This window comes from Capra hircus, chromosome 5 (assembly GCF_001704415.2).
Source record: "Capra hircus breed San Clemente chromosome 5, ASM170441v1, whole genome shotgun sequence".
NCBI classification, from domain to species: Eukaryota; Metazoa; Chordata; class Mammalia; order Artiodactyla; family Bovidae; genus Capra; species Capra hircus.
Genome location: NC_030812.1, coordinates 112,535,024 through 112,547,315, shown reverse-complemented (window position 1 = coordinate 112,547,315; position 12,292 = coordinate 112,535,024).

Below are 12,292 nucleotides of genomic sequence, written 5' to 3'. Positions count from 1 at the left end.
AAATCCTTGCTATTTATTTCTTATATATATAGTGATGTGATCCCAAACTCCTAACTTATCTTTCCATAGTAGCTGTATCAATTTACATTCCTACCAACAGAGTAGGAGGGTTCGTTTTTCTGCACACCCGCTCTAGCATTTATTATTTGTAGACTTTTTGATGACGGCTATTCTGACTGGCGTGGAGTGATACTGACAGGAAGAGAATAGGATAGTTACACAGATAGTTGTAGCAGTCCCAGCAGGGGACTGTAGATAGAGAAGGAAACCTAGGAAACTTTTTGGGAACCACTGTAAGTTAATGATGGCTCAAGAAAGCTATTGGAACACTGTTCTGTGAAGTAGGCTTGCTTAATGATAAAACCATAAGCAAAACCACAAGATACGCCCGAAGCCATTAGATGGAAGAAAAATGTCACCACCCTTCTACTAATATAATAATCCTAGTTTGACCTCATAGGGTCAGACACTTTCCTGCCTACCATGAAGTGGAAGCGAGTGATATATGTCTACACCTGCGTCCCCTTGAAAGTGAGACTGGAAAGAATTGGTGCCATTTCTTTTCCAAATGATTGGTAGAATCCACCAGTGATACACTCTGGGCCCAGCGCTTCCTGTTTGGGAAGGTTAGGAAGGAGAAACTTTCTATAAGCTTTTATTTAAATCGCTATGGTTGTTGTTTTTATTTTTGGTAGGCCAGAGTCCCTGGGCTGTGACCTTCAGAAGAGTTTCATGGCCCATTTTTCTTCCCTTTTGTAAGACCAGAAGGTTAGAGTGAGTGGAATTGACTAATTTCCCTTTCCTGGGTGGGATAAGGCTCTGGCTCCCCACCAAAGGCTGCCTTCTTACTGAAGGGGCTCGGGACATCCCCCCCCAACCCACCGCCCGGCACCCCCACCTCACCACCGAACTTGCCACACTGACATGCTATTTTGACTTCAAAGCTCTCGAGAAACAGCATTTGAATGAAGGGTACATTCTGACTTTCCTTTTCTTTCTGAAAACAGGAGGCAAAATTTCCAAGTGAAAGATGTCCTCTCTGTTCCAGGAAGAGAAAGCATTCTTATCACCAGAGGCAGGGAGTTAAGAGAAATCTGTGCAAACAGACCCTATTATCAATACAGCATCTCTCATCTCCCTATAGTCCTCCCATGTAATCTCCTGTACTTTGTCGCTCAGTCGTGTCCGACTCTTTGCGACCCCAAGGACCATAGCCCACCAGGCTCCTCTGTCCATGGGGACTCTTCAGGCAAGAATTACTGGGTTACTTGTCCACAGTTGCTGCTCTTTCTTTAACCGAGTATGAAGAGCACTTGGATCTCATCACTTCTCTGGGCCTTTTTGCTGTGAGGGCTCCAACTCTGCTTTGCCGCTGTTACTCTGTTTTATGCCAGTTCGGCTGGCACCTTAAGAGGGTAGATGGACCGTTCTTACTTTCCCTACACTGCAGACGGAATGTATTTCAACATGGCTCGTGTATTTCAGAATGTGTTTCAAAATGGTTGGTTTCCTCTCTCCCTGCCCAAAGCACCGTGTGAGTTCCTTTGAGTCTTTAACTCCCAGGCTTGGCTACGCTGAGCTGTCTGCAGTGTCCGGCTCCAGCTGCAGGCTTCTGCTCATGTACAGCTGGAATCCTCTGCACCTGCCTCTCCCTCCGGTTTTCAGGCCGCTGCTTTGCCCTGCAACCTCAGTTCTCTGACGGATCTGAGAAGAGCTACTGATTTTCAGCTTGTTCAGATATTTTTTTCTTGTTGTGTGAATGGGAATGATGACTTCGAAGTTCTTTACTTGCTTGACCCCAAAACTGGAAGTTCTCATTATTTCTAACAGGAAAAAAAAAAAAAAACACGTTATCACCCTGATAGCAAACATCTGGCAACTCTCCTAACGGACCATGAACCTAATGCCCCTCAGGGCTCTGCCAAGGTGTCCATCACTCTAAGCCAGTGACTTCCCACAGCCCAGACCCAAGCTAGGGGCTCTAGCACCAAGGTCCCTCTGCCTTTGCCCCCCACCTGGATGGCACCGGTGCCTCAAACACACCTCTCACACGCATTAACTTGAATTCACCATCTTTCTCCCCCAAACTAATCCACAACTCGGGTTTCCTGTCTCAAGTGGCCGGCACAAATCTCAGCTTCATTTTGGATGCTCGGCTCTCCCTACCCCTGCAGTGCCTGCGAGCCACTGGGTTTCATAAACTCTGCTTCTCCCTGCTGGCAACACAAGGTCAGGTGACCCTTGCACCTGCTCGGTCCTCCCACCAGAATCCCTTCTGCACTCCCAGCATTCTTCTCCTCTGAAACCACTTACTTCCTTTCTAGGACAGACCAAGGGTTCTTGCTCACTTTTGAGTGAGCTGTAAGCAGCAGGCAGGTCAAATGTTCCAGGTGAATGTAACATTTGCCCACCCCTCCCCCCGCTCATTCTGCCAGGGTCAGCTCGGATGTCGTCTCTTCCAGGAGGCTGTCTCCATCTCCCAGACCTGGGTGAGCTGCAGCCTCATGTTAACCACTTGCTCTGCAGGGAGTCCTGATTTGCAGCCTTTGCCAATTTCCGTGGTGTAAATATTCCCAGCTTAGCCGATTTCACGCTACCAATGTGATATCACTGAACTTGAGCTGGGAAGAGATGCTGACATCTGTCAGCTCAAGCTCGCACCAGGTGGATGAGCCTCTTGGGGGCTCACATCACACCTTGTATAACCCTCCATCAAAGCAGGGCTCACGGGTTACCCCAGCGGCTCAGTGGTAAAGAATCCTGCAATGCAGGAGACACTGGTTCCATCCCTGGGTTGGGAAGATCCCCTGGAGGAAGGTATGACAACCCACTCATTTTCTTGCCTGGAGAATCCCATGGACAGAGGACCCTGGTGGGTTACAGTTCACAGGGTCGCAAAGAGTCAGACACGACTGAGCAAATGAACATACATGCGTGCTAAGTCGCTCAGTCGTGTTCGACTCTTTGCAACCCTGTGAACTGTAACCCACGAGGGTCCTCTGTCCATGGGATTCTCCAGGCAGGAATACACACACACACACACACACACACACACACACGAAGTATGGCTCACAAGAAAATGCTCAAAAACAAAAACTCTGGTGGTCCAACAGAAGGATAGGTCGAAAGGCTTAGCTCTAATCCCCACTCAATGCCTTCCTGGCTGTGTGACCAGAGGTAAGTAACCAAGCCTCTCCGAGCCTCAGATTTGTTGTCTATAAAATGGACAACATAACATGCTTTTCCTAAACTTGTATAGAAATTAAATGAATGTAAACACTGCAAAATCCTAAGAAGTTAGAGGGTCAGTCAAGGAGTAGGGAGGGACATTCATGGGGTGACGACCAGCAGGAGAGCAGAGAAGCAGGATGTACTATCTTAGTTGGAGCCGACCTGGGAACCCTGGGTGGGAAGGCAGTGGGGAGGCCCAGGAGGGTGGTGTTTGGAGGGCAGTGTAAAGGGGCTGGGATTCATGCTCAGCCCTGGGAGCTTTGGGAAGCTCAGAAGAAAAATTAAATCGGCCGTCTTAGAAGCAGGAAACCATTCAGGAGCTGCTGGTGGGCGAGGGGCACAGGGCTGGTCAGGCCAAGGCCCTTTCAGAGGTTGGAGTGGATGCCATGAGAGGGAAAGGGGTTGAGGGCCGCAGTGTCTTTTCCTCTCAGGAAATGGGGTAAAAACCTCACGCATCTTAGTTATCAAGCTCAGGAGGCAAGAGGCTCACTAGGCATCGTGGGAAATTCCCCTATCCAGCCAGGAATAGGAGAAGAACCCTGTCCTAGGGAAGATGATTTGATGAACTAACCCAGATGACTGCATTTGCCCTGGAGACCTTAACTGGGTCAGAAGAACTCTTCCCCCTGGGACTCCATGGCCCTCTGCCCACACTCTTCTGCAAGACTCAAAACCCCTGTGTAACCCAGGACCTTGTTAGTCAAAGAATAGGTCTGGAATCACTAGCAGCAGCAGCAGTACCTGGGAGCCTCTTAGAAATGCACAGTCACAGGCCCCAACTCAGACCAGTAGCACCAAAATTTGCATTTTAACCAGTCCCCCGGAACTGGTGTGCTCCGTGAAGCTTGAGAAGGGCTGGCATAGGCTCCAAATGGCAGGACCTGGTCCATCTTGTGTTTCTAGGACCTTAAACACTCAGAGAGTACCGAGGGACAGACTGACAGCTGTCTGAGGGCTGTTGTAGGGGAAAAGAAAGGAGAAGGCATGTTTGAAAGGGTGAGAAGGTGAGTTCAGCAAGACTGGGTGGTCGATTGGTTAAGGGAGTGGGAGAGACGAGACGAGGGCCCAAGAGGGTTGATGCTGCCGTTTCACGAGGTTGACCAAGTGGTTGCTCTGAGTACCTACAACTCCTTTGCGGTCTGAACAAAGTTTCAGCTTTGGAAGGAGGCCAGGGTGAGATGGAGGTCAGGCCACAGCTGCAGGAGACACCTGGGCAATGTGCAGGGCCAAGGGAGAAGGGGCTAGAAAAGGGCCCAGGGGCTCCGGTGTGTGGCAGGGGTAGGTTGAGAAAGAAAAGTCCACCAGAAGATGACCAGTCCAAGGGGCAGGATGCCAAGGGCACGGATAATTCATGGTCAGCTGTCAAATGCCACCAGGAGAATCAGAGAGGCAGCCTATAAACCACCCACTGCATTTACTGATGCAGTTGTTGCTATCAAGACGTCTCACTCCCCGGATCTAGGCAGACCTGAAAGCTCTTCTATCTCACAAATAAAATTTAAAAATCCAATTTTTCTTGAGTATCAAATGTGATTACAAACTTGAGTAAGTAACCCTCTGTCGATTTAAAGTGCAATTACACCTTTTTTTATGGCGGCATCCAAGAACACTGTTATAACAATTATACTTAAAACTCTTGTAAAATGTCAAGACCACGAGCATCATTTCCATCCTGGCTTTTATTTCTTCTTAGGGATTTTGCCATACTTGTGGTTTCTCTCCAGGGCTTTGCTGATGAAATCTGGATACCCTCTCATGTTTGTGATAATCTTCCAAAACTAACTGAGGTCACTGTATCCGGATATTTGACCTTGGTCTTTGGCTAGGACACTAGGGCTTGACTGCCTTTCCTGGAGAGTGTGCGTGTGTGCGTGTGTGTGTGTGTGTGTGTGTGTTCAGTCGCCAAGTCATGTCCGACTCTTTGTGACCCCATGGACTGCAATATGCCAGCCCTCCCTGTCCCTCACCATCCCCTGGAGTTTGCCCAAGTTCATGTCTATTGAGTTGGTGATGTCATCCAATCATCTCATCCTCTGTCATCCTCTTCTCCTTCTGCCTTCAATCTTTCCCAGGATCAGGGTCTCTTCTAATGAGTTGGCTGTTTGCAATAGGTGGCCAAAGTATTGGAGCTTCAGCTTCAGCATCAGCCCTTCCAATGAGTATTGAGGGTTGATTTCCTTTAGGATTGGCTGGTTTGATCTCCTTGCTGTCCAAGGGACTCTCGAGAGTCTTCTCTAGAATTCAAAAGTGTCACTTCTTCTCCTCGGAGTTACACTTGGCTAATTAATCATTGTGGATATTTTCTGTGAACCCTTCTTTCCCGGGACAACTGAGACTGACCCCATGTTGTGAACCTAAAGGAGCCTCACCTGCCTGAGGTTCTGTGCGGTCACCATAAGTTACCCCTGTTTCTGTGGTACAGTTCCTGCCTCCCCCATTCCTTCAAGATAATTACAATTACCTTGTAATTGCACATACAAAGCAAACATGTCTCTCCGACTAGCTAACACTAATAAAAGAAAGAAGATACACAAACTAACACATCCCAACTTAATAAGCTCCGTGAAAATCCAAACAAGTCATACAGCAGTCATCTTTCTTATACTACAAGCCCCTTTGAAGGTGTTACGGTCATGTTTCATTTTAAAGTGTCATTATAGCCACGGCTTTTCACGGAGTGAATTTATTCAAATTAACTATAATTGTTTCCATTAACAACTTTGATGCCTGTATTGCTACGGGTTGACTAGCACTGGGGGAGACTTCTAACTGTTCCCTCATCTTAGCCTTATTCCCTAATATTTCTGAGAGTGGCCTTCCTTCCTGCCACAACAGGGCATTCTGGATCATTAATATATACATATATATATATATGTACACATTTACTTATTTGGGCTTCGCTTGTGGCTCAGCTGGTAAAGAATCCTCCTGCAATGCACAAGACCTGGGTTCAATCAATAGGTTGGGAAGATTCCCTGGAGAAGGAAAAGGCTACCCACTCCAGTATTCTGGCCTAGAGAATTCCATGGACTATATAGTCCATGGGGTTGCAAAGGGTCACATATGACTGAGTGACTTTCACTTCCATATATTTATTTATGTTCCAAGGAATCCATTTTCCTTTGGTGGAGAAGGTCTTAGAAACCAAAGTCTCAGCACTGGGGTGCCCCCTGAGACTTGGGGTTGGCAGAGCAGAAGCTAATGTGGCTTTTGGGTCACTCTTGTCAGAAACAAGGCTGGAGATATTTTTTAATTTTGAGATCTTAATTTGACAGTAAATTCTTTCAGCTTGTTGTTTTGTGAACAGAAGTTAAGGATACTGTTGTTAATCCTGTCTTGATGGGACTGGGCCACAAGCAGGAGCCTCCATCCTCAGTAGGAGTTCAGTTCAGTTCAGTCGCTCAGTCATGTCCGACTCTGCAACCCCATGAATCACAGCACGCCAGGCCTCCCTGTCCATCACCAACTCCCGGAGTTCACTCAAACTCACGTCCATCGAGTCGGTGATGCCATCCAGCCATCTCATCCTCTGTCATTCCCTTCTCCTCCTCCCCCTAATCCCTCCCAGCATCAGGGTCTTTTCCAATGAGTCAACTCTTCGCATGAGGTGGCCAAAGTATTGGAGTTTCAGCTTTAGCATCAGTCCTACCAATGAACACCCAGGATTGATCTCCTTTAGAATGGACTGGTTGGATCTCTTTGCAGTCCAAGGGACTCTCAAGAGTCTTCTCCAACACCACAGTTCAAAAGCATCAATTCTTTGGTGCTCAGCTTTCTTCACAGTCCAACTCTCACATCCATACATAACTACTGGAAAAACCATAGCTTTTACTAGACGGACCTTAGTCGGCAAAGTAATGTCTCTGCTTTTGAATATGCTGTCTAGGTTGGTCATAACTTTCCTTCCAAGGAGTAAAGGTCTTTTAATTTCATGGCTGCAATCACTATCTGCAGTGATTTTGGAGCCCCAGAAAGTAAAGTCTGACACTGTTTCCCCATCTATTTGCCATGAAGTGATGGGACCAGATGCCATGATCTTGGTTTTCTGAATGTTGAGCTTTAAGCCAACTTTTTCACTCTCCTCTTTCACTTTCATCAAGAGGCTTTTTAGCTCCTCTTCACTTTCTGCCATAAGGGTGGTGTCTTCTGCATATCTGAGGTTATTGATATTTCTCCCAGCAATCTTGATTCCAGCTTGTGCTTCTTCCAGCCCAGTGTTTCTCATGATGTACCCTGCATAGAAGTTAAATAAGCAGGGTGACAATATACAGCCTTGATGGACTCCTTTTCCAATTTGGAACCAGTCTGTTCTTCCATGTCCAGTTCTCATTGTTGCTTCCTGACCTGCATACAGGTTTCTCAAGAGGCAGGTCAGGTGTCTGGTATTCCCATCTCTTTCAGAATTTTCCACAGTTTATTGTGATACACACAGTCAAAGGCTTTGGCATAGTCAATAAAGCAGAAACAGATGTTTTTCTGGAACTCTCTTGCTTTTTCCATGATCCAGCGGATGTTGGCAATTTGGTCTCTGGTTCCTCTGCCTTTTTGAAAATCAGCTTGAACATCTGGAATTTCACGGTTCACATATTGCTGAAGCCTGGCTTGGATATTTTGAGCATTACTTTACTAGCGTGTGAGATGAGTGCAATTGTGCGGTAGTGTGAGCATTCTTTGGCATTGCCTTTCTATGGGATTGGAATGAACACTGACCTTTTCCAGTCCTGTGGCCACTGCTGAGTTTTCCAAATTTGCTGGCATATTGAGTGTAGCACTTTCACAGCATCATCTTTCAGGATTTGAAATAGATCAACTGGAATTCCATCACCTCCACTAGCTTTGTTCGTAGTGATGCTTTCTAAGGCCCACTTGACTTCACATTCCAGGATGTCTGGCTCTAGGTGAGTGATCACGCCATCGTGATTATCTGGGTCATGAAGATCTTTTTTGTACAGTTCTTCTGTGTATTCTTGCCACCTCTTCTTAATATCTTCTGCTTCTGTTAGGTCCATACCATTTCTGTCTATCGAACCCATCTTTGCATGAAATGTTCCCTTGGTATCTTTAGTTTTCTTGAAGAGATTTCAGTCTTTCCCATTCTGTTGTTTTCCTCTATTTCTTTGCATTGATGATAACTGAGGAAGGCTTTCTTATCTTCTTGCTATTCTTTGGAACTCTGCATTCAGATGCTTATATCTTTCCTTTTCTCCTTTGCTTTTTGCTTCTCTTCTTTTCACAGCTATTTGTAAGGCCTCCTCAGAGAGCCATTTTGCTTTTTTGCATTTCTTTTCCATGGGGATGGTCTTGATCCCTGTCTCCTATACAATGTCACGAACCTCTGTCCATAGTTCATCAGGCACTCTGTCTATCAGATCTAGTCCCTTAAATCTATTTCTCACTTTCACTGTATAATCATAAGGGATTTGATTTAGGTCATACATGAATGGTCTAGTGGTTTTCCCTACTTTCTTCAATTTAAGTCTGAATTTGGCAATAAGAAGTTCATGATCTGAGCCACAGTCAGCTCCCAGTCTTGTTTTTGCTGACTGTATGGAGCTTCTCCATCTTTGGCTGCAAAGGATATAATCAATCTGATTTTGGTGTTGACCATCTGGTGATGTCCATGTGTAGAGTCTTCTCTTGTGTTGTTGGAAGAGGACATTTGCTATGACCAGTGCGTTCTCTTGGCAAAATTCTATTAGCCTTTGCCCTACTTCATTCCGTATTCCAAGGCCAAATTTGCCTGTTACCCTAGGTGTTTCTTGACTTCCTACTTTTGCATTCCAGTCCCCTATAATGAAAAGGACATCTTTTTTGGGTGTTAGTTCTAAAATGTCTTGTAGATCTTCATAGAACCATTCAGTTTCAGCTTCTTCAGTGTTACTGGTTGGGGCATAGGCTTGGATTACTGTGATATTGAATGGTTTGCCTTGGAAACAAACAGACGTCATTCTGTCATTTTTGAGATTGCATCCAAGTACTGCATTTTTGTGGGGGGCGGGGAGGGGGGCTTCCCTGGTAAAGGGTAAAGCATCTGCCTGCAATGCAAGAGACCTGGGTTGGATCCCTGGGTCAGGAAGATCCCCTGGAGAAGGAAATAGCAACCTGCTCCAGTACTCTTGCCTGGAAAATCCCATAGACAGAGAAGCCTGGTAGACTACAGTCCATGGGATCGCAAAGAGTTGGACCCAACTGAGCGACTTCACTTTCTTTCACTTTCACTGCATTTTGGACTCTCTTGTTGACTATGATGGCTACTCCATTTCTTCTAAGGGATTCCTGCCCACAGTAGTAGATATAATGGTCATCTGAGTTAAATTAACCCATTCCAGTCCATTTTAGTTCGCTGATTCCTAAATGTCGATGTTCACTCTTGCCATCTCCTGTTTGACCACTTCCAATTTGCCTTGATTCATGGACCTAACATTCCAGGTTCCTATGCAATATTGCTCTTTACAACATCGGACCTTGCTTCTATCACCAGCCACATCCACAACTGTTGTTTTTGTTTTGGCTCCATCCCTTCATTCTTTCTGGAGTTATTTCTCCGCTGATCTCCAGTAGCATAGTGGGCACCTACCGACCTGGGGAGTTCCTCTTTCAGTATCCTATCATTTTGCCATCTCATACTGTTCATGGGGCTCTCAAGGCAAGAATACTGAAGTGGTTTGCCATTCCCTTCTCCAGTGGACCACATTCTGTCAGGAGGAGAGGAAGCAGAAAACAAGCTAGGGAGACTGGGGAGGGCAGGATCAGAGCACGAGGAGGTGACTCTTGGAACAAACCTGGTTGGAGGCAGGAGAGAACTGGAGGTAACAGGGCAAGGGGCGGGGGTAGACTTGGCTTTTTGTTTTCTCGTCCTTTTTATTAGAATGGGAGAGGCTCCAGGTGGAGCGGAAAGTGCTGCAGTGAGAGCTGTATCAATTAGGATTCTTCTGTGTTCAAGTGGAAAAGAACCCAGCCCATCTTGTTAAACCAAGCTGCATAAAGGGGAAGCCGAGGGCCAATCAGATCAAGCCGTGAAGGACGCAGAGGCGCCAGGGATGCTCCCCAGCCTGTGTCTAGCCTCCCTGGGGGTGGGCTCTGTTCTGAGACAGGCCCTCCCTTCTTGTGGTGGCCAGGAAGCAACACAGCTCTGGTCTCCCCACTCCTCCTCCTGAAGAAAGAGAGTACACCACACACCCACCCTTCTCTCCCAGACTTCAACAAAAGTCCCTGGAAGGCCAGGCTGTGCTTCTCAGGTAGCACTTTATAGATCGGTAAACAGTGGCCAGCCCCCTCAAACTCCCCAGTAGCTGCCCCAGCAGCCAGGCCAGCTCAAATGAGAGGAGGCTTGGCCTCAGAGGCCCCTGAGGACTTGGGATCTGGCAAACTCAAATCCCAGTCTCTGCCCACCTTAATATGCCCTGTGAGCTTGGGCTGGCTTCCACCTCAGCCTCAGCGTTCTCCTCTATAAGATGGCGAGGTGATGACGGCATGATCTCAGAGGGCTGTTGTTCAATTAGCCAAGCTGAGAGGCGGTAGATTCCCTGGGGACATCTGAGCACAGCACTGGCGATGGCTTCCAGGAGAAAGCCATTGCCCTCTCGATTCTGGATTTTTTTTTTTTTTTTTCAGTTCTCTGCTAAGGTCCAGGTCCAGAGTTGGTCTCTACTGGGTGCTGGCCTGCCTTCACCACCTTTCTACACCTTGTGAATCTCACTCTTTCACAGGAAGAGGGCAGGAAGTGGCTCAGCCCTTAGACAGGCGATGGGACCCCCAGAACCTTAGAACACTTTCATTCTCATGTTTAAGCTAGTGATAGTGGTGCTCCGCCTAGGGCAGTAACATAAAGTTTCCTTTTAAAATACGTTTATTAGAATCAAATAGCCAACATAAGGGGCTTTCCAGGTGGCGGCAGAGGTAAGGAACTCGCCTGCCAATGCAGGAGACATAAGAGACGCAGCAGGTTCTATCCTTGGTTCAGGAAGATCCCCTGGAGGAGGGCATGGCCACCCATTCCGGTATTCTTGCCTGGAGAATCCCCATGGACAGAGGAGCCTGGCGGCTATAGTCCATGGGGTCGCAGAGTCGGACACAACTGAAGCGACTCAGCGCACACACACAGCCAACATAAAGGGAAAGTATTGTAACATCAGCAGCAGTGAAGGGGTATGGGCTGATCCATTCCACAGACGTTTACTGAGTTGCCCACTTACTGTTCCAGACACTGTTTCAGGAGGAAATCACAGCAGGGAACAAGTATAATAAGTCAGCAGGAACCCCCTGCCCTGGGAACTCACATTCTAGGGCAGGGGGTTGGCAATAAAGTGAGTGCCCGAGAGAAACAAGAAGCAAGTCACATGTGGTGATGCTGATAAGCGTGGGGGTGGAGGAGTCAAGAAGGAAGGCGGTGGGGAGTGCAAGACAGGCGTGTCTGGAGGCCATGCACGTCTCACGGAGGAGCTGAGCCCAAAGCTTGAACCTGGAGAGAAGTAGCTGCAAGGGTATGTGGTCAAGGCTGTTCCAGGCAGGGGAGTGCCAATAGCAAAGGCCCTGGACCGGGAGAGAGCCAGCAGGGAGGCCAGCGTGACTAACCCGACCCACGGAGAGGAACGGGATGTGGCTAGAGGACAGGGGTGAGGTTTTTCTTCTGAGTTCAGCGAGGAGCGTGAGGTTCCTGAGGAGACTGAATTCGCTGGAGCAGGTGGGGCAGAGGAGAGATGTGAGCTGGATCTCGTTCTGCCACCATCCCTCTGGCTGCTGTTTGACCAGGGGGCTGGGGGAGGCAGGGATAGCAGTGAGAAGAGGCCCCTGCACTCGGCCTGGGGAGGGGCAGGTGGCTTGGACAGAGGGAGGGGTGAGAATGTCAGCTTCTGGGTGTGTTCTCAAGGCGGAGCCCATGGGATTCGCTGTTGGAGAGGATGTGGGGTGTGCGGTGGTGGGCAGAGCGAGGAAGCCAGGGGTTTTTTTTTGCCGGTTTTGTTGTTCAGTTGCTCAGTCGTGTCCGATTCTTTGCCACCCCATGGACTGCATGCATCCCTATCCTTCACCATTTCCCAGAGCTGGAGTACCTAGAAAACGG